This window comes from Columba livia, chromosome Z (genome assembly GCF_036013475.1).
Source record: "Columba livia isolate bColLiv1 breed racing homer chromosome Z, bColLiv1.pat.W.v2, whole genome shotgun sequence".
NCBI classification, from domain to species: domain Eukaryota; kingdom Metazoa; phylum Chordata; class Aves; order Columbiformes; family Columbidae; genus Columba; species Columba livia.
Window position 1 is genome coordinate 14,574,863 of NC_088642.1, and position 22,348 is coordinate 14,597,210.

The 22,348-nt window shown below is 41.7% G+C and overlaps 1 long non-coding RNA gene across 2 annotated transcripts; it reads left to right on the forward strand.

The window, feature by feature from the left end:
* The first annotated feature begins 1,338 nt into the window (after nt 1–1,338).
* On the forward strand, nt 1,339–22,113 carry LOC110365778 (uncharacterized). Of its 2 annotated transcripts, XR_010469236.1 has the most exons (5): nt 1,339–4,435; nt 6,382–6,579; nt 8,436–11,441; nt 20,096–20,170; nt 21,312–22,113. It is a non-coding gene; the product is annotated as an uncharacterized LOC110365778 (long non-coding RNA). The 2 variants fall into 2 exon arrangements; XR_002425560.2 differs by lacking the exon at nt 6,382–6,579.
* Nucleotides 22,114–22,348: the final 235 nt, after the last annotated feature.

The window sequence follows — 22,348 nt, forward strand, 5'->3', positions numbered from 1 at the left end:
CATGCTTTGAAGTATTTGCATGAGTAGCTCCTCTGTACCGGGATTTAAACAGAGGTGTGAATTCTGACATTCAGCTTGTCCTTTTCTTCCTTGTGTCCTAAATTATACCTGCTCTAAAATACGTAACGACCTTATCACAGGTTGCTTGGTTCATTGTAATAGGTAGGCTAAGAGACCAAACCTGGGTTTCAGCAGTTACCTGCCCTGCACAGGAACACAGGTGCGCAAACATTAGCCTAAGAACAAGCCACTTCATTTTTGACAGGTTTTATAGACTACTGAGGAAAACAAACCAGCCCTCTTTCTATTTTTAACTTCTGATTGACACAGTGCCCACCTCAGACTGACTGCAAGCCCAATTTCTGGAGGCTGCGCCGATGAGAGGGGGCTGTTTGCAGCTCCGGCTTCTGTGGGGCAGGAGGAGGGAGCTGGAGGCAGCATCAGGGAGGAGAACGAGGCAAAGATGAGTCCATGAAGGCAAAGGCAGCCATTTCAGCAGTGAATACCTGCTCATGGTCTCCACGTGCTTCACTGCAATGTTGCTGTGTCTGTACTGTGGATGAATTGAGGCTTTGCTGAAAAGAAATGCTTGAGTCCAAAAATATATCCATTTTGCTTTTTTTTTTTGCTTCCCTCCAAATCTCTCCTCTCTTAAGGTATTGAATCCAGTTCAACGTTAGGCTAGCTCAACTCAAACCACTTGGATCACTCCAACAGCAAGCTAAACTCTCAGCAGCCAAATAACTGGTCCATCCCCCCTTAGCATATGCTGTTTGCCTGAGGCACAAGTCACACGTAGTTTCCTAGACATTGAAACCCCTCAAAATAAGCAGGTGTCAACAAAACTCAAACAACTGATCTGCTATAGTTTATACTGCACTAATTTCTGACGTGAACCATAGATTATTATTAGCTTTAAAGAGCAAGCAAACAGATGCATGCACACTAGGGCAAAAAAGTCACTGTAGTTTATATTTGTGCTCTACCAGTGGTTTTCACTTTTTATCATTGTTGTTGTGGGGTTGGTTTGTTTGTTTGTTTGTTTGTTTTCAGTGAAGGCACAGATGCCTATATAGCAAACTTTAGCCTGCTGACACAGTCTTGCTTTTCTCAGTTGCCTTCTTCAGATTCTCTAGAGGTACCCCAGAGATTCCATAGGGTTTCTGAGACCCTTAACATAAAAAGAATACCCACCACACTATGCCACAGCACAGAGTTGAGTCTTCAGTGTTCTGTGGTTCTGGACACTGCTTTTGCAGCAATGTTAGAAAGCTGAATTCTAACCTCTTTGAGTGGGGGTAACCTTATTTAAAATCTGACAAGGCTATTATAGTTGGAAGTTAAGGTTTTCCTTTCCTCACCGGCAAACACTGTGGAAAAACAGAGAAAGTGATACCACTAGGGTTTATTGAAACTAGACACTTTAGGATAGTGGGAAAGTTTGACAAAATTTGTTGCTTAATGTGTTTGGTTTATGAGTTGGGCTATATGAGGTAATTAGGGTACTGTTAGTGTGTAAAAGACAAAAGTAAGAATTCAAAATTCTAATATCTGTTTCCATGCTTGTGTTAATCCTGTGCTTATTCCCTGTTACGCTTGTTATGGAATCTGCGTATCCTTTAATGCAGGTAACATTTGTGCATATTTTATAGTATGCATAGAGTTTGATCTGATGATTTGCTGCCATTTAACTTAATTCAGTTTGGAAAGGCCAGCAGAGAACATTGGAAGTAGTATTGTGCTTGTTGTCCCCTACCAACTATCATGCATTTTCCCCACTGTTTTCCGGCCAGAACAAATACATCGATCCTTCATTTTCCCACACCGGTGCCAGCTGCAGTGTCAGAGAAACACCCATCTCTCAAGAAGAAAAAGTGCATCTCGCAGGCTAGGGGTTCGCCATGCAACAACATCGGGACGGTGCTATCCTGAAAGCTTTGGGGGAAGATCTCCCCTCCTACCAGCTTTGGGATGCAGCAAGCCAGCGCTCTTGGCAGAGGCTGGGTGGAGGAAGCAGCGAGTCCTGGCTAGCCCACTCCTGTCATCTCCTGCCTGCAAACAGCTCCTCAGCTGTCCTTTCCCCTCAGAAGATTTCTCGTGGTTTGCAAAGATGTGAAAATGCTGGTATACTGCTCATGCAGGCAGCAGACAACCTTTCTTGTTTTACAGTTCACACTCAAAGTAGCTCTTGGAGCGGGAACAAGTCACTACAGCATAAGGGAGGGTATGAGCTGGCAGGGCATCAGCTGTGCCAGGGAAACTCTGCACGCTCTTGCCTGGTGGCTCCCTGCAAAAAATGGGAGGCAGCTTGTCGCCCCAGGGAATGGAGTGCTTTTCTGTCTTTGTGTGTCATGATGTGGGGTCTGGAAAGCTGCCTGGAAGCTGATCTGGCCATGATCGCAGTATGAAGCCTCACAATCAGTCTCTGATGTTCCTTACTGTCCTTTTCCTATAGCTTGCTGTGTTGCCGTCATGCTGATTTTACAAAAATGGTGTTGGTGTTTCATTGTAGAAATTACCAGCTATCAGGGTCAATCTAGATTGTTGTCTCAAATTGATACTCCAGTGCTTCAATTTAACCAGCATCTATTGCTAAAGGTTTTTTCTTTTTTAAAAAGAAAAACAAATATTTAGATGCGGGTACTCAGTCACTTGCAGAATAATTTATCTGATAAAGATATATTATATGTCCTGCTTCCTCACAAGGAAGGGTATTATGACTCGCTAAAATTTGCCATGTGCCTACTCCCAGTGTAGGAAACACAGCTTCGGAAAGCAATAATACAACAACTTTTCTTATCCATCTCGTTAATGGCCCTGTCTTTATTCATATGTCTGAGATAACGGGATAAAAGATTTCCCTTGACTCTTTCAACATTGTAAACAATGTACTTGGAAAGAAAATTGTGCACACTTTTATCCTGCTGGTACCTGGAGGAGCTTCTACTTTTTCCTGCCATTACTAATTCATGGGTGATTTTTTTTTTTGACAAGCATATAATAATGCTTAACCATATCCATAGTTCCTGAGATGGAAACTGTAATTAATGTCAGTGATAATAAGCCATTTTAAGACTGCTTTCATGTTTTTGTCCCTGTAGCTCACCACTAGAAATGAGCACTGATCTCACAGCATTGAGGCCAGGTTTAAAATCTGACATCCTAGTACTTTTTGCTCTGATTTGGCCTGCTGGTTAATGCTACTGGTGCTGGTTCAGTGTTAGACGCTGGAAAATGAAGGATTCACATATACTCACTGCTGTTAATAAGCTTTCAGTGGGATGTCAGCTATGGAAGGAGTGGAAGGCTTGGTCTGGGAGCAATTATTACCCTGCTGGACCAGGAGAGCATATGTGTGACTGCTGGAGAGAAGTTTACACTCGCGGGGCCATATGAGGATCTCACTCCAGTGTAAATCATGTCTGCTTTGAAGTCAAGGAAATTCCATTAGCAGGGAAGAAGTGTGAGATCAGGATCAAACACCAAAGAGTTGTGATCTTCCTAATGCTAAGAGGCAAGTGTAGGAATTTCATTTTTCAGAGATTGCTGCTGTGTGAGCTGACACGTTTTATTTGCATAATTATGCTTGACTACAGCCATACCCAGGGAAGGGAGTGGTGGTGCTCAATGTAGGCACACACATACAAAAGCTGAGAGCAGCTGCCTGCAGAATATTGATAACAGAATAATGCTGGTTGGTAGAAGAAGAAACGTCTAGCAGCAAATCTCTGAATCTCGTTCACATGCACTTTGAAAGCCACTGACATTGGAGGGTTATGGAAATGCAAAGTATTATTACTCCATGGCTCTTGTTTTCTTCCTTCTGGGTTGTTCATTCACACCAAATGCTGGACTTGCACCAAAGTATCTACATCCAGCCAAGAAATGCAGCGTGAAGACAAGAGTCATCTTTTCACATTTTATTCATACATGGATTGTGAGAGAAAACATGTTGCATGGGACCACATGAGGGAGGATCAAAGTCACAGCAGCAAAGCCTGAGATTCAGCGTGGAAAGGCCAGCCACAGCACTGTTTGAACAGCTCATTTGAAAACCAGCAGTTCTAGGATGGTCAGAAGCCTCCTTACCCATCTCTGAGTAGCTAATCTTGAATCCTCCATCACCTTGTTCCAGCACAGACAGCTCCTGGCAGGCTTCCCTCCTTTCTACCTGGTGTGGGAGGCAGGAGCACTTCAGGCCAAGACAGCATATTTTCCAGACATTTTATAAGTCTGCTCCAGGGATTCCCAGTTCCTGGTTGCTCTTCTCCCTTTCCTTAGCTCTCCTGTCAAATCTGCCAGCTGGGAGATTTGGGAGAGAGCTTTGTTCTGCTCACCCATATTTTTTTCTCATTTCTTCTCCCCAGATACTCAAGAAAATGAAAAGTCAAGCTCCTTGCCCTTTTCAGATGACCACAGCCAATGCAGACACCAGGTAATGACCTCCTCAGCTGGAGCTCCTCCATGTTGGCAGAGCTGCGGCTGCTCTCTGATGTTCCTCTTTGGGGAGGGACCTCTGAGTTGGTGGGTTGCTGGTAAAGTCGCTTAGAGCATCATGGGTGCCTCTCTTTGACTCACCGTGAACAATCTTTCCGTCACCTTGGGCAGTGGATATAGATTAGGTAATCTGCGTTGTTCTATGGCCTTCTGGTGCTCAGGCTAAAATAGCTTTTTTCAAGAATCTCTTGACTGTAAAGAGTTTTTAAATATACTTCTTTTTCCTTGGGCTTTGCTGGGGGGGACAGAGACTGTCCTTTAAGCTGAAGCATCTGTTTCTGCAGTCCTCTCTTTGGGAATTAAGAACGGAGATATTAATTTTATCCCAATAATGTGATGCAGGATTGAGGTTATCATGCTAAAATAATGTCTTTTTTATTTTTTTTTCTGGATTATGCTCCAGAGCTCCTCATGTTTCGTCACTGCTGAACAATATAGTTGTTCTGACCCCCACACCTGGCATCCTGCTGAGGTGGCTACATGCCGTTGCGACCTCTGGTCCAGCACTGGAGAGGCTGAGGAATCTCAGCATTGCCCTGGGACCGTGAACAAAGGGCAGCCAACAGTCCTGGCACTGCAGCTGGTCATGAGGCTTCTGCTTTCTCCATTGTTGCAGCTTTTATAGGTGGTGAGAGGCAGTGGGTTGCCTTGCTAAGAGTCAGTATAAATACTGAAGGGGCCATAGGATGCTAACAACAGTGTAAGATGTGAAAAATGAGACCATTGAACATGCTCCAAGGGCTGTGGTGCATCAGTGTCACATTGGCTTCAAAACAGGTGATGTTGCAGAGTGAGTCATATGCCCTGAGAGCTACGGTGAGCATCCCAGGGCAGGCACCAAGAGCTGTGCCACTGTCCTGCCACCCACCAGAAGCGAAGACAGGCAGACATGTAGTGGGATTTTGGTCTCACCCATTTGGGCTGGCTGTGTTTCTCTCCTGGCTGCATACAGCATCTTTTATTGGAGAAAGAACTGCTGGTACAGTGCTAAGGATCTCCCTTTATTTACTGGCCACACGCTTCATTTTGTGAAAGCCACGGTATGAAAGCAACAGCTTATATCAAGAGAGAAACTGAACAAAAATGATGGCTTGTGCTGAATGTGGCAGTGGCTTGCAGGGTTTGTCAGAAGGAGGGATCACAAGGGCTGGCTATTACTTTGTCTCATTTTCTTGAAGCATGACACTGTGCAAATGATTGAGGAGGGAAGTATGGATTTACTCCTGCTGTCTCCATCCTAAAATATTTGGTCAGTGAGACGGTTCTCACTGCAATTTACAGTCGACCAAAAGAAGAATAAAAATGCGACTAAAAGCACCCTAACAAGAAATAAGAGAAAAGGGAAGAAGACTAATTGGCTGAGAGGCAGGCAGTCACTTTGTACTCATCCTTCTCCCTACAATCAGACAAATACCACAATCTGACTGTGGCTTCTCAACGAGCAGATACGCTTCCATTATGCAGGATTTTTGTACTTTTTTCAATCCTAAAGGTGATTTTAATGATATCCACTATGTTTTACTGTAGAGATAATAATGAAATCCTGTTCCTAATGACTGAGATACAATTTTCAGTTGGAGAAATACCTATCATTTTGTACTTGTGTTATGAGGTGATGAATAGGAAATGCTGTGAGGCAGATCTGCTTCCTCTCCTGAAGAGATACCAGGAGAGATACTCACACATCTGTGACAGAGCAGGGAGAATAAACCCGATTGTTTTGTGGCACTGGCTAGAGCAGTTTTACATAGGTTGTTTTCTCTTTGAACTCCTTCTAAATAAAAAGAGATCCTTCTCACAAACATGACAGTCAACTGTCTTCAATACAAGACAATATGAAATTCAGGAGAGCATCAAATGATGTTATTGTGTGATTTTATACAGATCAGTGGTTCCCAAAATTTCTGGATGAAGAACTGGGATTCCTCCAAGATAACCAGCCATTTTTATCATTAAACTGTGAGAGCCATGGTTCTGTGGACCTGTTGGAGGCCACTTGTGTTAACTCTACAACATGTAGAAATCTTTGTCTCCACTACCTTAACTGAAGAAGGGATGAAATTTATGCACTATACATATCTTGTGAGTATTGTAAAGATTCATTCATCCTCCCATCATGCAGCATTTTGGAAACTGAGGTGCTAGATGCACATATGATATACTTGAGAACTACCATTGTTTCTTACACAAGGCAGACTTGGACAATATTTTTAATAGTAGAGCTTCATGTGTCGTACAATGCAGAAGGTGAGTTGAGGTCCATGGAAAACTGTGCTGCTTGCTCTGAGGTTTCAGGACCCGAGAGTGGGAGCTGTAGCAAAACAGAGTCAAGGAGTACAAATAGAGTAAGTACAGAGCAAATGTAATCTTTCATTACAGGCACTTTCTGTTGAGGAATATAGTAGTTATTGATTTCCCACCATAACTTCAAGCATCACATTTTATGCTATTTTTTGAAGCATGACTTAGATTATAGAACACTTGGAGCAGCAAAGACCCATGTACTGTACCCAAGAGCACTGCATGGCCCAGCGGGGTGCCTTCTCCTTTTTTGACTCCTTAAGGACCACTGCAAGTCAAACACATCAAATTATGATAATCGTAATAGGATATGACAGAAGTAGCAAATTCTTTCTATCAGGCAGTTTAAGTGGAACTCATTTTCTAAATCTGCTATTTAGAGCTGAAGGGCATAAAATATCAATTCTTTCCTTTCATTTGAAGATTTCAAAAGAAAAGTTATTGCAGTGACACCAAGGTCGCAAATATCCTAGCATGAACTTTGCTAGAAAGGTTAAAACATGTAGGGAAGGCTTCATTCCAGAAATTAACATGGCGTTTCTCTCTCCCTCATGGGACACAGGAAGGATGGATAATGCTTTCCTAAAGGTTGTGATCACAGCGAGACTGAGACCTAAAGATTTACCTTGTGCTTGTCTTTTTCCAACAATCAGCTGATCCCATGCAGTCAGGACTGATTAACTTTCACATGTGTGCAGGAGAAAGAGAACATGGGAAGAATTTTGTCCTTGCATTAACATCCATAAGGCTGGCCACAGCTGAAGCTCTGGTATCCTGAGCACTGCTGGCCCTTGGTATCCTCTAAACACAAACCCCCATGCTATACCCCCAGAATTTTTTGCATTGGCTGTAGGCTGTGGTTAGTGGAAAGAGCACCTTCTGAAAGAATCTCATGTCATTCCTCAACCATGTGGGTGTGCTACAGATCCCATGCAAGTTCTTACTTCTATGTAGGGACATGCCTTTGAGAGACAACACCAGTTTTTCATCAAAGGTTTCCATACTTGGATACAACTATTCTGCTGAAGCAAGTATAAATAAGGTTCCAACCATTTAGTAGTACTACTAATGTACCTGGAAATTTTCACTTAGAATTGCCATCCTAAATTCTTGTATGTGTGTCTAAGTGGACAGCCTGGGAAACTGCTGAGCAACCAGCAGCTCACATGAGATAAATGATGTGATCTGTTCTGTGCTGTGAAATTGATTGCAACCTTGCAGCTGCAGTACCATCTGGAAAAGGTAAACTACTAGCAGCTCTTCCATTTCATGTCAGTATTTGGAGAAGTTCAGAAAGTTCCATCTTCCTTGTGGTGCTGGAAGTGAGAATATTTCCCTTTCAGGCTGGGGGATAGGGTCCTGAGGAGTAACAGCTCCTAACTTGCAGTGGCATTTCCCTGTCCTCAATGTCAGGTGACTGATGCTATTTAAAAGCCAATTCACAGGTCAGCAATGCCATGGTAATGTTTTAGGCACACGGAGAAGTGAGACATGGGTGTGTTTTCCTTTGTTCTATTAATAAACACCAAATAGCTTTGAATTAAGCATTTCCTCATACTGTGAACAATGCCATGAAGAAGCTACGCTGCTGGCCAACCTTAAACATCAAAGTGAATGTGTCTTATTTTAATTGGCAGGTAAAACAGACAGCAGGTGACGAGATGCTGCCTGCTTTGAAGATAACAATTGAAAATCATAGCTCTTTGTGTCAAGTCAGCGCCCTTCACTTTAACTCCTGGTGACTCTGGTTGAGATGGCAAAAGGGAAGGATAAGAGTCTTATGCTCTGACAGCTGCATCTGAACAGCCCCATCCTGGAAGATGAGGAGGATGCTGTGTGGTCAGTATTGAAACTACACAGAAGGAAGTTCATGTCTCGGGCCTTGGGCTTCGGGTTGCTCTAAAAGCATAAGCTGTTTGTTTCCCCAGGTAGGAGAAACACCAGATACTTTTATGTTTTATGACAGGAGGCTATTCTATACTTTCTTGTGAACACAGAGCTTGACTGAGAGGCAACTTTGATCAGTTAACGCAGAGGGAGAGATTTTAAAAATAGCTGAACAAAGCTGACCCTCTACATACAATTTTCAGAAGAATAAATTATTGATAATGAGTTATGAACATCACTGGCAGGATTAGCCATTGATTACAAGAGAAAAAGCTATTGATATAAGGTTAGTTAACCACAGAAAGCCCATGCCCCATTATGACTTTGCATTTAATTTATCTCATCTCCAAAAAAATGCAATCAAAATTCTTCCTACTCTTTGGGTGTTTGATTTCAGCTTTCTTCAAGACTTTTATGACTAGCAGGTAAATACTGCAGCTTCCAGGCAGGCTCACACACATCTGAACTACCATAATCCCCAAGGTGGACACTTTTCAAAGATTAGTAGAAGTTATCTTCAAAGGGTAAAAAAGGAAAAGTGCTGTCTTGAGGCACTGAACAGCACTTTTGCTGGAGTAGGATTTTACTACTCCAGATTGTTTTGAAAAACAACCCTTTATTTTTTAAATTCTAGCTAGACTTTACAAAATAACTCAAAATGAAGGTCTTACAGTTTTATTTTTAGTCATAGTTCATTCCACATAAAGCACTTTCGCTGGAGACTTACTAGTGTCAATTATTGCACAGAAATTTTGGCTGGACATTGTAACAGTTTCCAGTTGCCCTGGAACAGATCTGATTCAGTTGAGAGAACAGGGTAAACACTTTCAGTAACACCAGTTCAAGTGGACTGTCTTATACTTAGTTCTTATACAATGTTTGTCACCATAAGAACTAGGTAAAAATGTGAGAAGATATTCTGGTACCTTGTTACACAGAGTTTAACAGGCGAGAGGTACCTGTGTCTATTTTCAAAACAGATCCTGCAGACAACATATTGGATATTTCTGAAAATGTTCTCTGATTTTCACTTGCGCAGACCCTCAGATCCCACACACAGGCTTCTCACACTAATGTCTTCCACAAGCTCTGGTGTAGAGGTGAGGTTATAAATGCATGTTGTTAATTTAGTTGCCGTCTCTGCAGTGCAGCTAAATCTTTGTCAGAGCCTGAAATAGGTGATGTAAGTGATCACACTGTATCAAACTGGTTGGGAAATACAAACTAAAGATTTCTCAAATTAAAAAAAAAAAGAAAAAATAATTATTTTGCTTTTTACTTTCCATTACAAATTTGTAATGATTTGTTAATGCTGTTTATTTTAACTGCTGGCTGAGTCCTTCAAATGGAAATATTCTCTGCAAGCCTGGAGTAGTGAGAAAAGCAGCACAAACCTAAATCCTGACAATGTCCAGTAGTTTACTTGATTTATACAGGCTCTGTGGCATTTACAGCACGTGCAAGGAAAAGAAGCTTACTGTGTGGTTACCTAAAGCTGCCTTTGACTTACAGTGGATCTATATGATCAGACCAAAGGTTGTGTATAACAAGTTACAGTGTAACTGATATTGAAACAAGCCAAAGATTAATGTTTCAAAAAGAGGAGGAAATTACATAGCTGATTAAGAAATTTAATGTCCATGTAATTATGGTTCTTGCCACACTATGTCCTAAAAATGTATCTCCAGCTATGCTGCTTCTCTGCAAACTTACTCGAGTAATATAACTAAAAACTAAAGGAAAGGAAATACTAATAGACAAGACTTAGATGTTCTTTTTATAAATTAGGACTGCACAAGAGTTTGCTTTGTCTGGTAATACAAATATACCCGAAAGTGACAATGTGTGGCTGTCACACTCATAGGGCAGGTTTGGTTTTCAGTTTCAGTGAAATGCATCTCATGGTTTCTCATACAAAGTCAAGCCCAGGAGAATAACATATGATTGCTGTACCTGATGGCAGTCCTCCAGGGACTCTTAAAATTAGATACATTTTCAAATGAAGTCAAACAAAGAAATAAGGCAATTTGCTGATATTCTGCAATACCTTTCTTGGAATAAGTGGAACAGATGCCTCCTTAAGGTCTGAATTCTATTAATTGCTTTATAAAGCATGCTTTTCTTTTAAAAATGCAGTCTCTGCACTGGCCTGCTGACCCTGGAAATTCAAACCTTATTATTCCAGTTTAAACACTTGCCAGTGCTTAAACAGTTAACAAAGCTAAAGCCTCTCCCAGCTGAATGCTAAATTCCCCCGGGAATCCAATCAGGCTACTTTATTCTGGTCTTTTTAAAAGTCAGGTCAAATAGCTGTTTGAATTGTAATGATCTCCATGTGAATTCTGGTTTTGATAGCAATTACTGATATCCTCTTAGCTTCCAGACAGACAAACTAATTGCATATCTTCTGTCATATACAGTGCAATGCTGCTGCTTCTCCTGCTTCTGCTGATTTTTTACCTGCATCTGAACATTTAATTGGGTAAACAAAATAAATATGGTAACCATGAGCTGTGCTACTTTGGTGAAACTGATACCTAGTCTCCTGCTACTGTTATTAGAAATGTTAAAACTTATGACTGGAGAGGTGGTTGAAAGGAGCTGTCTATATCCAGAAAACTGCAGTTTGGAAAGACCCAGAAGGATTTCTTGAGTCATTTCAGCTGCAGTTTCCCTAAGCACGGTGTGAAGAGCAATGTCACAGAAGATCCCAATATGTCTATAGCAATCCTCAAGAGCTCCAACAGTCTGCAAGGGTGAGAAAGCTTTTAATTTTTTTTTTTTTTCCAGTATTTAGTAGTTAGAAATTTTTGCATCACTGTATCTTACCCTTTCAGCCAGCCAGCAAGTAATGGAGGATAAGTGACAAGGAGGCATTCAGTGTCTGACAGTTTTCACTCACCAGCTCAGCCTTATAGGAGTAATTTATTTAAGTCATTGTGGTTAAGCCTGCTCCCCACAAGGTTAAATCTTGTTTGCCTAAAAGAAAATATCTAACTGTGTCTTACAATATTTCCTTGAGCAGCTGTCACCATAGTAACATTCTGCTAGATGAGAGTCTAATCTTCAGCAAACAATGAGAATAGCTGCCTTTCTTGACGCAGAAAATTCTGCAAATTAACTATAACTCCAGAAATAGAACAGTCTAATCCTTTTTTAAAGGGTAAAAATAGATATACTTTCATCTTTTTGCCTTTTCATTGTACTTTGTCTAATATTTTTTTTTTTTAATAACTACTCTGTAACCTCTTCAAATGAATATTTTTACTAGGTCTGTTCAGCTGACTTTTACCTCAGATCTTTAAAAACAATGACAATACATATCTGCTTTGAAATAACTAGGTTCTTATACACTTTGCTCAACCAGATCCTAAAAAAGATTGATCATGGTTAAAGGCGCATGGAAGAAAAAGGCAGGTGTGAAATTCTTCTCAGCTAGATTTTGTAGGAGTATAGCACAATAAGCTGGAGGACAGCTGTACATCCCAAAGAGACCATCCCTCACCAGAAACTGGCATGTAAAGAGTAATGTGTTGGTCCTTACTGTACTGGGAACATTTACTGCTACTGGGATGTTTGCTGTATTCACCTGCTCAGAAGGAAGGATCCAGAGCATTCAACACATTTTAAACAGCTATGCCTAGCTGCATACCAAGATCTGAAAGGCACTAACTTTACCAGTAGTGAAATGCCTCATTTGAGGAACAGTGTTACCATTTTTCTTGATGCTCCAGAGAAAACCTCTAGCCAATGACATCGAGTCTTATACTGAGATCATTGAGAGTGTTGATAATAAATTTATCTAGGAATGCATATGCCAACTGTCCTCCTAACTCACAGTGCTGCTATACCTTACTTGGAGTGAACTCAGTGTAATTCAAGAAATGTGGAGACAGAGGGCAAAATATATTGTAATGATCCTTTGTTCCATTTACAGTGACCTCATAGATGTTTAATGTGCTGAAGGACCATAAAAGCCGAAGTCCCATACAGAAGCATATTTTGAAGGGCTTTCTAAGACAGAGTCAATGTCTGTTAAATGTCATTTCTGCTGCTAGTGTACATCAGCGCCGGCACTGGAAAGCCCCGGGTGCTGCAGACCCACCTCCCAGTGCAGTGCAGACATACGCTACATCTCCTGTGATGGTCAGTAGGTGCAGTCTGAGCCCTGACCATGCCTGCAGACAGAACACACACATGCTGCACCTCCCCTTTCAGCCCTGGTGCTGGCCAACCATGCTTTACAGAAAACTCAGAGGTGCCTGATTCACTTATATACGTGGCCTAAATATAGACAGGGTTATAATCTCAGCTTTTCAGGGAGGCCACTGCATACTCTTCATGCCCCTGCTTCCAGCTCCCAAAAGGCCCGTAGTTCAGGATTCAGGGGTAGGAGGAGTGCAATGTGTCCTGCCAGCCATCTGTGGCACAAGCTGTGCCTTGTCTCTTCTAGGGTTTCACACAAGTGTCTTACTTATGCCACTGTTAAAAACCAAAAGCAAAACCCAACAAAAAACAACAACAACCCCCCCCCAAAGCCCTGGAGAAAATAAAGCAGTCTCCTGTCTTATTACCAGTATACAAATGAATTTTGGCTTCCTAGTCATTTTGGGAGCAGCAGAATAATCTGGACGTTCATTTTAGTAGTCATGGATTTCTGTGCTGAAGATTTTGTTCAAATTAAAGCAACTTGCTTCTTACTCAGCCGTCTGTGCTGAATAACAGTGGCAGATGGAGAGAGGAAAATCTGGATTTTTCTGCTTTCAAGGAACCACAAAAGCTAATGAGGTACGGATAATTGTTCAGTGGCTGTAACTGAAAGAGGTCTCTGCACAGCAAGTACATTGCTTCCTCTTTCTCTTGAGGGTGAAAAGAATAATGTACGAAAGAAATGCAGCTGAGTCATTATGTTAGAGTGTGATAAATCAGAGACTCTTACGCAAAATTACATACTGGAGTAGAAGGTAAGGAGCAATTTTATTTGTTCCTATTAGAAGAACTAGGAGCACTCTTAAGTGCTGTGTAAGTTATGAAAATGGTGTACACTCCAATAATGTTTGTTTTTTTTTTTCTTTTTCAGATGACATAAGTACATTTTAGGTCTTTTAAAAAGTAATTATGATATTTTATCAGGATATCCTTAACATGCGATCCAATTCTCTGCCCGCATTTCACTCAGAACAATTTATCTGTGCAGTGCAGTATTCTAGCCAAGCACAGCAGCGAATGTGATTTCAGAACTGATTTCAATAACCATTTTCCTGTCCCTGCTTATAGAAAAAGCAAGGCCTCTGAGATGCTGGCGTTTACCTTCTCTGAGGATCCGACAAAACTTGTGATATGGCAAATAGTTAATACTGATGGGTATGAGTAAAGTAACATTTCCTCTTACATTCCACCATTTTCTGATCTCTTTGGAGGCATGGTCCTTTATAATGGATGAATCTTTCACCATTAATAAGCATTTTCTCTGTTGTTTCCTAAAGAGCCATTCACTAGATTAACAAAACAACAGTTACAAGCTAATAAACGTCCTCTCAGCTAGATTTGAGAGAAGGACACGTTAATGCCCCCAGGCAAAATCCATTGAAACCATAATGTCAGGATTGGTCACAAAGACTTTGACCTGTAATTGTCTCTAGGGAGTTCAAAAGCATGAGAGTTTCCAGGGGAGGAGAAGGGAGCAGATTTGCCAGAGCATTCACGGCCTGCAATTAAGGATGCGTTCTCAACGGAGTGAACAGGCACCCACCAGCTCCGGATTGCTCTCAGTGGGAGCTTCTGAAAAGCCTCCCTCCGAATGCCTGGTGAGCAGGAGCTAAAGGTGAATTTTGGACACCCCAGGTGTGCCTGTGGTGGTTCCCCACCACTCCACAGGGGATCCTGGGAAACCAAATTAAGGATGAGAAAACAGTAGCTCCTCCTTCTCTGTGTGCAGCCGCAAAGAATAATGGCCCCATGTGTTTCAGTTTCCTCAGTGCTAAAGTTTATATGGCATTTCTTATCACCTTGGGATTTAAACCCTGAGGGTTAAGGCCAATGGTTCCCATGGAATAAGCACTGACTGGAATTTGCATCCAAAATTCAAACCAAATTAAACATTAGTAATATTTCAGCATACATTAGGCTAATGACCCTACAGTCCTCTACTTTATACAATAATTTCATTGTGAAAATGCAGCCAGTTCCAGCATAAAATACAGCAGTACAGCAACATTACACCAGATTTTATATCAACAAATACCACCCAAACAAACAGGCTTAAGCAGAAGGAAGTTTGAGAGAAACTGATGCTCAGTTGTAATTTAGCCTAAATGCTTCCACTTGCACTGCAGGTGCCGCACAAAATGACTACAAGTAAACAGAACTTTTGCGCTACTTTTTGTGAAAGCTGACACATCCAAAAGCTGTCTTCACTAGCCCCATGCAGAGATAATGGTCCAATATGAACTGCAAGAAGAGACACCTATTAAACTACTTCCCACAGTAAGAAACCTAATCCAGCTGGGTCTTTATTTTGCCACCATTCCTTGTAAGTGCTTCTTATTTTTCTAAGGCTCTGCCCCATTGTCTATCTCTTAAAAGCTGAGTTGGTACAGGTACATGAAACTTCACTTCTCCTATTTGTATTTCCCTTTACCTTGCTAGTTGGACTACGCTGCTTTTTTTAAGGAGAAGCGAGCTGTTAAAACTCCAGATTTTCCTCTTGCTCGATTTGCAACACCGAAGACAGACCTGTTGAGTGGTTTCTTTCATTGTGCTGTTTGCTGTCCCTGAGTTTGCCATGGATAATTCTGGCCTTCTAGCAGCCAGCTCTGGTTGGGATGCACTTTGATCTTATTGCCATGTATTTTTTGTGGCATGCAGGGCTGAAGCAATTGCAACTAATCTCAACAGCAGACTATTAGAGAAAGAGGCATTATGAATACAATTCATAGTTTGTGGTGGTCCTCATCTGCAATGTTTATCAGACATGCTTTGGAAAATGTCATTATTCTCCCTTAGGTGCTGCAGGCAACCTTGGGCAACAGCCTTCTGATAGGGTTTCAAAATTTTGTCCTGTTCATCATTCAACATTTTGTTAATTAGAGTTGTGTCTCAGGAGCTACAACTGGGTATGTAGAATTATGATTTACACCTTAGCAATCCACAAGGAAGAGAGAGACAAAGGAAAGATGCATGTATTAATATGAAAAAATTACAGAGATTTCTGTGTACAGTATATTATGAAATTGCAGCAGAGTCATTTCAAGGATTTGCATTTAATCAAACTCACTCTAACTTGTAACAAAATCCTTCGTGTGGCTGTGAATTTTGAGGAAACAAGATGTTGAATCTTGGTGATGATGCACACTGAAAAGCAAAGCCATAAATAAGAAGCCTCATATTTTCCAGATCTGGCTTGGGAAGTGGTAAATGTGGTCATGCTCCAGCATGCTGCAGCACAGTCCATATCCCAGAGTCCTGAAAATGAAAACGATTGCAAAACTTAATATTCATAAATATTCTAAGTGCAAACCCAAGGTTGGATGCAGGTTTCCTTTTTCCTTTAGATTCTTTTCACTCTTCAATGCTCTGCAAGTTTTTACACCTATCCGCTGCCCCTCCAGTCCCTGCCTCTAACACACACAAATGGCTTTCCTAGGATTTACCAGTAATGAAAACAGAGCATATTTTCTGTATCGTGCCAGATGGTGCTTGTGAAGACTGGACGTGCAGGAGGTTCCTAATTAAAGCTTTAAACCTGAGGATGAGAAACGGCAGGCACAGTCTGTTGGGTGCCCAGATAGTGGACACATAGGCAGGCTGCCTAAAAACCTTTTTGCACACACCCTCACACCCATCCTCAGGGAGCTCATGATGACAAGAGGCAGTTAATTTAAAGCTAATTGAGAAATCTCTTTCCAATTTTCACACAATAAAACAAGGTGCCAGGCCTCAGCTGGTATTTGCACCCTGACAGGAAGAAAATGGCCAGAACGGGGCTGCAAAAGCTGCCACCTCATTCTCACCCCAGGCAAACGAAGTGACCGAATCCTTTAACATTTACCTTTTCAGCAGCACTTCAGCCTATAAATAAGAAGTGTCGAAGGGGTATGCCTCTGGCTAGGAATAGGAATGAAATCTGTAGCTCTGTAAAGGCTGTTTCTTCAGCAGTAAGACCTTGCAGAGCCGAGGGGGCAAGTAAATGCAGTGCTGTCCACTGGAACAGGCTGATGCCAGACTCCCTGTAGGCAGGGGGGACCCCTGGAGCCACTGTCTAGGGCACTACAGATCTTTCATCTGCTGAAAGCTTTGGATTTTATCCCAGCCTTGCTGCATTCTGGCACCTTTCCTGGCTTTCTGTGGCAGACAGTGCTACAGCAAGGACTTTTGCGTCCACTGCAAGCAAATGCTTGATGTTTCAAAGCAGCCAAGAAGGAGGGATACTTGCACTAGCACAGCTACCATTAAGTCCTGCAAAACCATTGTCAACCACTTCACTATAAAGGCAGTCCCTGCACCTTAGTGGTACCACAAGTGGCCGGAGGGGATGAGGCACCAGCAGAAAGCACAGCTGTGAGCACTCGGCCGGTTTCATCTGCCCAGGTGCTGCTCACAACTGCTGCTTTGCCTTCGTGCAGAGCAGGTGGACGGCCTGACCAACGTTGCTGATCTCTGAGGCAGCTCTTAGGACACTGAATAAGTTGGTCTCACTCTTCTGCAACACTGCACTTCCAAGCACCAGGAGGGCCCTCGGTCTTTAGCCACCCACAAGGGACCTGTTTACCTCTTCAGTTTGTACCAGCTGAACCTCTGGAAATCCAGGTTCTCCATGAAAGCTCAGCTGGGAGAGGCGGCAGGAATCAAAGGGACAACTCACAGACTGGTGCTGACTCTTTACCCTCATAAACTGAGATTATGAGCTCCAGGGGAACTCTTGAGGAGAAGATTGTTTAGAGGCACGTAAGCATTTGCTCATGTAGCACATACAGCTTGTGTAGCTTAGGATTCCATATAGACACACTGTGTTCTTCCTGGGTCTCTGGTCTGCCAGTGAATTTCTTTGCTTGTTGTCCTTTCCTCAGTTCTGCCCAAAGTCACCAGCCCTCACCTCTATTTTGAACAAAATCTCACATTTTAAAAAATACTATTAACAGATAGTAAATGTACTTTTGTGACAATTTTTGGAAGGAATGGCACAACCTGAGCTGTATCTCTGCCTTGTGCTATGCAGCAGTCACAACTGCTGGACCCTCAGTGTGTTTGAGCTAAATCACCAGTTCTTACTACAGGAGAAAAATTGCTCTTCTCCTGGCCTGACTGAGGGTGTAGCTCCTTATTACATTAGATTTTAAGACATCCCCACCTTTTCCTGCCTCTGGCTGCTCGTTCCAATCCCTAAATAACTTGGTTGCACTCCCTGCTAGGCCAGTGACAACCGTGGGACTATGCTCAATGCCAGGTCAGCAATTCAGGCTGAATCTCAGCCGCTTCTGTGTTTGTTTTGGAAGACACAACATGGAGCATCACTTTGAGAGCAGGACTTTGTCTCTTTCTGAGGAAGCCAAATGTTTCTGACTTGTGAGTGAGTCCCAGCTACTGCACACAGATGAAAGGACTGGAAGTGCTCGAGCTCCATCTGCTTTCATTGGCTGTAGAGCTGACCCTCTGCTCCTGCCGAAGTTACAGTCTGGACACCAAGTGTTTTATAAACTGTGAGGAGTAATCAGAGAAGTAGGTGATTGTATTCTCATCCTCATTTTCCCCAGACCCATTCTTTGGGTAATGCTACAATGCTATAGAATTATGGGTGTCCTATAAATATGTATTGCCACAGATACTCTTGCATAAGTGCACTGTAAAATACGCTGTAGAAAATTGTAAAATTTATTAAACTGAGTGAGAGAGAGGAACAGTTTCATTTCTTGGAAGTTTGGAAATCCTTAAGAACACAGTGAAGAGGATTTGCAATGTGAGTAGATTCATAAAATTCCTATTCTAACAGAGGGAAGTAAATTAGCCATGAAAGCAATATCACAGACCTGAAAAAGAGCCTGTCTCATCAGAGAGCTTGTGGAAATGAACAGCAAATTAATCTGCAGGGTGCAGAAAGTGTGAGATTAGCTTGGCAGAACAGGAAGATTTAATTAAAGACATATACAAACCAAATTGCAAAGCATGTATTATTCTGCTGTTGAAGAGCTTGGGAAAGACAGCGATTAGCAGAAGGTGGGAAGGAAGGCATGAGAGCTGGGGAACAGCAGGGTTTGCCAGTCAGTGGCAGCGCTGAGGGCTGATTGCTCCTCCAGGGAAGGCTGAGACAGGCTGGAGGCAATTCAAGGTGGAAAAGGGCAATTCAGGTAAAGGAACCTGTTCTTACCTGAATTTTACATTTATCACTGTCCCTATAAGGACAATTTGCCTCTTTCAAGGCTGAAGAAAAGCATCAAGTAGCAGAAAGTAGCAGAATAGGATTTGACTCAGAGAAAAAGGTCAAGGATCTTACGTTACAGAAATGCAAGCTCATTGGTTTCAGCCCAGTCAAGAGCAGTACTTGCTCCCTACAATACAAGCAATAGATTTATGCATTTGGAGAACACAAAAATTATCTGGTCATCTTTCCTGGTCTGCTAAGATCTGATCGTTCAAGGATTGGGAACCTTGATTTTCTGGACGCTGACATTATGGCTGCTGTGACAGCATTTCAACAGTGTCCATACATGGAATATACAGAGGGATCAACGCCTCATTTTGGGCAGTTCTACTAATAATATTTTAAAATGCTAATTCAGCAGACCTCCTCCATTACTAAAAGCTCAGCTTTTTCCTAAAAGGAATGGCACCTCCTTAAACCCCTCCATCTGCAAGGCCCAGAGCAAGCACCCTGCCATTGGGTGCCCTCCAAATTTCCTATGAGTAAAGGGGCAGCGTGTGCCAGCTGAGTTACCTTTCAGGGTGCAGCCCTTCTTGCAGCCTGCCAGCGTTACTTGTTTAGCAGCAGGAATGGCCCACAGATCATGGCAGTTGTGTCCCTTCCAGAAAGCGGATGGGAGCTCCGTGAAGGACACTGCTGCCGGTTCTTGTGAATGAAGCAGCGTGAAGGGAGCCTGCCTGTGCAAAGCCCTTCTCACTTTGCTGTGAGCCACTAGCTAAGCTTGCTAATTCAGCTCAAATAGTCCTTCAGCTGTCCATCTCTTTCAGGAAGAAAAGAACCATGTAGTTGCTTTATTAGTGAGGAAAGAAAATGCTTAGTTGTAGCCAAGACAGAAATCTTTTTGGAGTGTAGAGCATGTAAATGCAATATCAAGAACACAATGGCTATAGAAAATGAAATGTTTTATACCTGAGGTAAGTTATTGAATGTGTGTAAAGGACTGAATAGCTTTCTGATGGTGAAATTAACATTTATTTTCTTTTTCTCCCTTAGGAAAGCAAATTGGATTTCTGCACATTTTTGTTTTCCAAGTGGGTTGGTCCCCAATAATCTCAGTTTAACCAATATGTAAGAGATTTTCTTCCCAATCTGTTATGTTATCTTCTTGTCACTGCTTTCAGTTCAATCAATTCTGCTCATTTAAGCCTGGCAGATCAAAATGGGCTGTGTTTTGTCTGGCTGCCAGAGTTCACCTTAAGCTGATGCTAATAGTGGTTGTAAAATTGATGTGTGTTTGTGTATGTGCATGAATGCAAATGAGATCAGGAAGAATAAATATGCAGCTAGATCAAAAAATACAGGCTCTTTTTGAAAACAACTCAGAGAAAGCCAGAGGGAATTTGTACTGATGATTAACAATTTGAAGAGGTGGTACACCATGTGTCAAGCAGAGGAAACGTGGAAAGGGAGTAAAATTACAGTGTCAGTCTCTGCAAGCAGCTGGCAGATATTGGAAAGAAGGAGAATTTATGCCAGGCGTGTGGGCATGTTCTGCCCAAAGGGCATCAGGAAATGCTGATTTCCTGCTGGGCAAGTCCCAGCTACTCTGCTCAGGGCTGGCATCATGCCCAAAGACAAACGACTTGTGCAGAGATGCAGGAGGTGCAGGAAGGCAGCAGGCTGGGCATGGAAATGCTCACCAAACACTCACACAAAAAGCATGTTTTGGTGCTCTATTCATCCTCACCCTCCTCCTCCTGCTCCTTCTCTTTCATTCTGTTTGACACCGTCACCTCCAGCCTCAGGCTCATCTCACACACATCAAAACAAAGTCCTGTGCCGAATGAGTTCAGTATCAGCAGCTTCATTGGCTTCTGTGCTTGAAGACATTTGAATTTCCTGTCACTGTGGGTGCTGCCAGAAATTTTCTTTGGCTTTTTTTCTAAACTTGTAATTAAGATAGCACAATGGTTCTTTGTCAAATGCTTGCTTTCAAGATTCCCAGCAGACAAACAATAGAAATTGTACAAATAGTGCCCTGTAGATTTTGGTTTTTGAATTCTAGGAATTAAAAACTATGCATTGTCTGTATATGGCCCATTTCTATGTCCAGATGCTCTTTAGAAAAGTTATGCACAATCAACAAATTACAATCATAATAAATACTAGTAAATACATAACTAATGATTTTTGGTAAAATGTTTTCTAGCACTGCAAAGTATTTTTTCACTTCTACTGATGTTTCCATTTATTTATTTGTGTGTTGCAGGTTGGAACTTAGTCCTTTCTGATCAGAAGACCTCAAATGAAGCATCATACTTCGAACTACTTTTTGTCCACCATCAGATAAAAAGGTTATTTAGAGAGCCAGCACAACATAAAACCATCATTAATAATAACTGCTACTTCCCAGCATCGAGAAGATAAAAAGAAATCCATTATGCCATCATTATGATGAGGAAACTTGCCTGAGGTTTCATAGCAAAGCAGGTTCGGGGGCTATTCTGAAATGGCTTATATAAATAGTCAGAGAGAGAAGTTAGAGCATTAATGAATATCACAGCAAAAGCGTGTGAGATAGGATGGAATAATGTTCTAAACTAGGACTCGAAAACATTTCTGTTCCTCTTTGACATTAGGCAGCATTTGAATGTGACTTTGTATGAAGATTGTGTAGCTTAAGGCTCAGATCTGAATTGAGACAAGGGCCTAATCCTGTCAAAATTTCAAAATCTGTGTTGTCAGATTTCATCCCAAAATAAAAATGCTAGAGAAATTGTTGAATTTGTGAAAACTCTGTCATCTTGAGAAGCAGAAAGCCTCTTACACTTCGTTCCATTTTGGTCTGTGTTTAAGTTAGACACTTACAAAAAGCTTAAACTGAAGCTGTAAATTCAGAGATTTTTGACCCTGATTCAGGCATATTGTTGTGTGGGGAAACTGTACAGAAAGACCATTGAAAACCTGGCATTTTGGATTATCTTGCTGAAACAAACTGTGACAGCTGTGAACTGCATCTGGATTTTGTCCAAATTAAACTTTTTTTTTGGCTGGTGTGGATCAGAACATTCTTTGAGACTGAAAGAGTTGCTTCTTTTCACAAGATACTAAATGAATACAAATGTGCATATGTTTATGCGTATTTATGCATATAAAGAAATAATAATAACAGACATACAGACATTAATGGCATTTCATATAGGTTATAATTTTCAGCCTTAGCTGCTAGATAAATGAAGCTTAGTTCTTGCACCTTTAAAGTACCACCTTTTTTTATACAACAATTAAAAAAAAATAACTCCTAGC